This window comes from Spinacia oleracea, chromosome 1 (assembly GCF_020520425.1).
Source record: "Spinacia oleracea cultivar Varoflay chromosome 1, BTI_SOV_V1, whole genome shotgun sequence".
NCBI lineage: Eukaryota > Viridiplantae > Streptophyta > Magnoliopsida > Caryophyllales > Amaranthaceae > Spinacia > Spinacia oleracea.
In genome coordinates this window covers 70,139,157-70,145,255 of record NC_079487.1, presented here as the reverse complement: position 1 = coordinate 70,145,255, position 6,099 = coordinate 70,139,157, and the positions used below count along the sequence as shown (strand labels likewise).

Genomic DNA, 6,099 nt, shown 5'->3' with positions numbered 1-6,099 from the left:
CATAACTAATCGGCTTTATTGCTTAACTAATCGAAATAAAGTTAACTAATACTTTCTTCATTTAATTTTACAGGTTTAAGTATTTGGGACAATTTAACAGATGATGAAATTAGAGGACCTTTAACTGGACATGCTGGCACAATGGATTAGATACAAGATCTTTATGACAAACATTCAATGCTTGTTGAATTTTCAATAAGAAAAACTACAACAAGGAGGAATCCAAAAACTAGAGAAATTGAAAGAAAAATACTTTTGTTGTTAAAAGCAAGGAATAAAAAGGAAAATGGATCAATCAACAAGAAATAATAAACAATTGTACCAATTGAAAGCAAAACAGAAGTCAAGTCAAGGAACCCGAAACAGAAAAACTTACCGAATAGGTTGCAATGTACAAGTTCGAGTAAAGTTAAACAATCAAGGAAAGTTTGAAATCAACCATCATGTTATAGAACACAACTAGTTTTTAGCCCGTGCGATGCACGGATTCCCTATTAATTTTTAGTTTGGACACAAAATAATATAAAATTTATCCTTTTTTTTGTTAAAGTGACAAAAATTGTATGATAAAAAGATGTAATTTGTAACTATAAGAAAAAATTTGGAAAATTTTAACTCTATGAAAGACTATAATTCTTTAATATGTCTAATAGTTACATGAAAGCTTAATTATGTACAATACATAATTAGAGTTTTAATAGTACATTCTTTAAAAGTTATCCCTAACATAATAGGTAAAATCAAACAGATTAGACAATCTAAAAATATTTTTTAAAAGACTCTAATGTGATTACAATACCTAACATTAGATAAAAATAAATCCATCCTTGTCTTGTTGATGTCCTGCATTCCACATTAACGGATCTATTCATTTGCTATGATGTTGACGACTCTTATTCTTTTCCCTTTAATCTGCAAAAGAATGTATTAGTTTTCAAATTTGTACCTATACTTCTACAAAATAACTCAGCATTCTAATAGTTAGGCATTTAACACAAACACTAATTTAACCTCTCAATCTAATTCACCGTATTATATTAACAATATATTCCAATTCCATGGCCAAGGCTCAAACAAAAAGGTGTCACGGGTACAATTTGACAACAATATGGACAAAAAATAATGAAAGGATCAATAATAGGATATGAGGATCCAAAAGACCTAAACTCTTTTATGCATAATCATTATTCTTTACATCTAATAGTATTCCAAGTCATATACCCTGCAAATTCTAATAGTATTCCAAGATTAAAATCCCAGTAAATCCAACATTGCTACTTAAATACAAATGTATATTTGAATGGTCTGTTTTATCATTGTGCAGAAATAAATAAGATCATGGCACAGTCGTTTACCTCTTGGGCGTGGACTTGAGAGTATTCGCAGACTGAGAGCTGTTGTAGCAGTTGGCCCTGACCCTTTGGTTGATAAACCAGTTGTTAATCTTCTTGGGTTGACAAACACCAATTCAACATCTCAATCTAATTTACCATATTGAGATACAATCTGAACCCAAAAAATCTTATGCTTTACTGATAAGAAAAAAAGCTCAATTGACATCAACAAATCACTCATTAAGGGTCTGTGCGGTACCAAGTTCTATTTTGTGTTTTAAGTCTTTACAAAACTGAAAACTAATTTTCATTTTGTTTTTACGTTTTTACAAAACCAAAATAAAACACACAATGATAAATTATTATCTCTAGATTTTTCATATTCCATCCCTCTGCTTCCTTAGTCAAACACATCCATGTCTCACAAAAGAAAACACAAATATAATCTTTTATGATCTTAATTCTCTGGTGACCATTAATTCTAATGGTTAATTATACGAAGACCCCAACTTTACTGTACATTTCTCTTATTCTAATTACTCCTTATCATCCGCAGCAAACTTGCAACCAACATTAACGCCAACGAAGAGATGCCATTGCCAGATCTTAAAATTTGAACAATTTTTAATAACTCAAATAAATGTATAAAAGAAAATCAAATTAACAAAAATCGAGTTATAAATAAGTATGAAAGACATGAAATTCAGGCGATTGATGAGGTGGTTTAGGTTCTTAGTAAACACCCTAATAAGTTTCTATTGTAGATCAAACATGTTTTGGCAAACGTTTGAAAAGTTCATAAGAAAATTCAATCAAAGAACGCCTTCTATGTAATTCCCTTCACATTAAACCTAAGAAAATATTTGATCTATACTATTACGAAATAACTCAATGAAGTCATATTCAATAATAATCGTCATAAGACTTCATAAACAAATAAACCCATAATATTCAACTATGGAAATCTATCTTCCTACCATTACTTGGAAAGTATATGATAGACTAATCACACAACATGCATTATCATTCCTCTAAACCTACATGTTTAACATGTTAGAAAGCTTCCCTTGCTATCCAAACTCAAGCTCTTCAAAAAAAGTCATTGTTTTTGGGTAATCAAACAGGTTCCACTATCCAAAATTGGCTAACTGCAGGCATAATTTCCATAGAAATACGGTAGCTTGGTTCATTGAACCAAATTTCAACATGCAATGTTCAAAACTTCCCGAAAACTAACAATGAAATTAAAAGTCACAATTCAAGACTAAACCAAAAGAAGGGTCCAACAATTGTGAAAAGTGAGACAATTCATACCTTAAAGCAATGGGAATAGACCATAGAATCCGCCATATTTCCAATATGAGGAGCACAATGAAATATGATTAACTCATATTGTTCGTAATTAGCAGTGGATTTGTTTGAAGTACCCAGGTGGTAAGCAACTGCTAACATATACGGAGTATTAGGTTATCCTATGTATACTTTTCTATCTATACAGAATATTAAAAGCCTTAACCAATTGTACAACATACTCCGTAATCATTAACTTTCAATCAACCAAGTTACCCAAAACACCAAGTAGGATTAGCATGCTTTCCTAATTATTTTTTTAAAATTAAAATAAAAAGACGAAGCTTCAATTGAACAATGGAAAACAAAATAGAAAGATCAAACCATACTTCGTACTTGTTTTATAAAGAATAAATTACCTACAAATATCATCATAAATTCAATCACTCTTCTTCTTCGAACAATAGTATCTGTCACTCCGCCAGCCATGATTCAAAACACCTAAAAAAAATACGGAGTAATAAAAAGCTCTCCTTAATAAATAAAAAAAAATCAATTGTACAATTAATTTTTGAATTAAAATTCAAAAAGATATTGAATGAAAATGTGAAATTCAGAGAAATATACTTTATTTTGGCATAATTGATTAAGAAACATGACGAAATTATTTAGAAAATTAAAATAATGGTTAATTAGACTCAAATTCTTTGCAAATAGGTAAATTTCAGAATGAAGAAAATACCTGATCTGAAACTTCAGAATTAGAGGAATTAATGGACTTGTTGTCCTTGTTTCTGCAAATCAATCTACGTGTTTTTATTGGATAAGTTATTTGCATCAATCAAATTTAAACCCAAAGTCTCACCAAAGGCTAAGTAACTACATTCACCTTCTTTTTCTCGGCATCTGCTTGTGGCCTTGTGCACTTGCAGCAAGTAATTGCGCGTAGACTCTCCTAGTGAGGGGACGGTTAATTGCTTGAGGTTTTACAATACCATCCACATCAACAGTTAATCTCCCTCTTGAAGTTGCTACATATCTAATTGTCTCCTAAAGATGTTCTGTTTCTTCTCTCTCCTCCTCCTTGAACATTATTGTGTTGAACTCCACCTATTCATCCAAGCACCCAGTCATCCTCTAAATTGATTCAACAGTAAATCCAAATTGTATAAACACACATTACAGGTTCTACATTGAACCAACTATTAATTCAAAGAATCCTACTCCAACTTGAATAATCCACATACACACAATACATCACAATAAGTTTTACTTTCCGAATCCAAAACCATCAATTATCAGTTCAGTTCGAAAACCTTTGGTCGATTCACAGATAATTCCAATTTAAAACCACAGATATCTATCACACGAACTAAACCCCTACCCATTCTTACTGAATAATCTAGAGTAGAAAATATTAAGAAAAAACATCTTGAAATGTAAAATTAAAAATCAGAGATCCAACGGAATAATTCAACAAAAAATATAACCAATCAGATTAAAGATTCAACTCAAAAAAACAAAATAAAAAACCCTAAAATCTAAATTACCACGGCATTCAACAATTTAACATCCAACCCTTGATCTCAACAAAAACAAAATTAGATTTTCGCAACAATTCACAAAATCGAAACTTGATAGCACTCCATCCAAAAAAAATCAGGGATCTTTGGGGGGAATCGATCAATAAATAAATTATGAATAAAAAGAAAATGAATCAGATTAGATGAAGTGATAGACTTACAGTGGAGAAAGATATCGGAAAATCAATGAATCTAAAATTGAAATTGCATTCAGCATCAGGCACCTTTGGTGATTGGGTCCAGTGTTTGCAGTGGATCAAAGAGGAAGAGAAGTGAGCGTTTTATTCGCTGGGAGTTTAATTGAAGAAGATCAAATAATAAAACAAATTATTCATGAGATGAAAAACATGAGATAAAATCTATATAATAATCAAAGTTGCCATTCAACTGGAGAGGAAAATGGGGGAGAGTAAACACAGAAGTATTTGGGTGAAAGAATGGGAATTGATAGGAGACTGAGAGAGCCCGAGAGATGAAACGGCGTGAACCGGTGAATGAAAATTCTGGTTTCGATGGAACTGACGGGAATTAACTGTAAGCTTCTTCTTTTTTTTAATAAAAAATTGTAATAAAATTTTAAACCATAGTTGATGTTGAGCAGCGTCGGTAGAGGAAAGAAAATTACGGAGATGTATCAAAGCAGATCTTTATTTATTTGGAACTTTTTTTTTGTGATTTGATATAGTTTTACTGCAGATCAGGATGATTAAATTGATGTTTTAAGCTTGTAAGAAATCGGTGATTGAATTGACGAAAGATGTAAAAGTTGGAGGAGAGAGTTGTGGGAGAGTTGAAGAAGAAGGTGTCGGTTGTCCTTCTAGTTCTGTTTTTGTCGCAAGGCTTCCAATTTTAAAAAAAAATAAAATAAAATAAATCTGAAAAATCAGGAGGGGGCCACGTGGCACTTAAACCTCCCTGCTATTAAATATTAGAATAGATTATGATTTAACTAGATTGTCACTGCAACTTTGAAAGGTACAAAATAAATTTTCATGCTCAACTAATTTCTCTCCATGCTTAACTAATTGTTTTCCATGCTTAACTAATTGAATTTCATGCCTAACTATTTGTTCCACTGCTTAGCTATTTGTTTTTTTTAGATCACAAAGAAAAATTGATGATGAAAGGTGCAAATAATTGAAGGACCCAGTCTATCTGGAATCAGACCAACATATTTGTATAGATATATGTGTCATGAATCTGGCAACCCAAAGGTGCTTGGTCACACATTAAATGACCACATGAATTTTACGATTAGATTTAAAATGAAAACAATAGAAGGGAAAGATTCACAAGCTTTTTTGAATACGTTAATTCGCAAAGGAGAAGAAGATCCAGATTTTTTTTATCGAGTGAAGTTGAATGATGCATATCAAATCATAAGCATGTATTGGAGAGATGGGATGATGGGAGAATACTACGATGTATATGGTAATGTTTGTGTGCTTGCCACAACTTTTAGAAGAAACAAGTACAATTTAGTTTGTGCACCGTTTGTAGGCATCAACAACCACTAGAGTAATTGTGAGAAAACAAACACTTTTGTGTGGCTATTGGAAGTATTTCTGGAGTCTATGGGAGGAAAATCACTTATCATTATTTTTACTGATTAAGATCAGGCAATGGAAAATGTTATTGTATAGGTAAGAAAACCTTAACTATTTGTTTCTAGAGTTAAATAATTTTTTCAGATGCTTAACTAATTGCTTTTTTTATTTGACTAATTCCTTAAAATCTTAACTATTGATAACCATTCTTAACTATTGTGTTTTTTAGTTAACTAAATACTCTAAAAAATTAACTAATTCGTATTAGTACTTAACTAATAATAGTATGTGAACATTTTGGCAGGTGTTTCCTAATACTAGACATAGATTATGCGTAAGGTACCT

General features: G+C 31.3%; 1 long non-coding RNA gene across 3 annotated transcripts; it reads right to left on the bottom strand.

Annotated features, from left to right (window-relative positions):
* Positions 1–600: 600 nt before the first annotated feature.
* LOC130464220 (uncharacterized) lies at positions 601–5,029 on the bottom strand. Of its 3 annotated transcripts, XR_008924606.1 has the most exons (7): positions 4,369–5,027; positions 3,514–3,734; positions 3,367–3,430; positions 3,044–3,125; positions 2,649–2,776; positions 1,356–1,506; positions 601–912 (listed from the first exon to the last, which is right to left on the bottom strand). It is a non-coding gene; the product is annotated as an uncharacterized lncRNA (long non-coding RNA). The 3 variants fall into 3 exon arrangements; XR_008924621.1 differs by having other exon boundaries at positions 1,356–2,776; positions 3,048–3,125; positions 4,369–5,029; XR_008924601.1 differs by having other exon boundaries at positions 1,356–2,776; positions 4,369–5,028.
* Between the last annotated feature and the right edge of the window lie 1,070 nt (positions 5,030–6,099).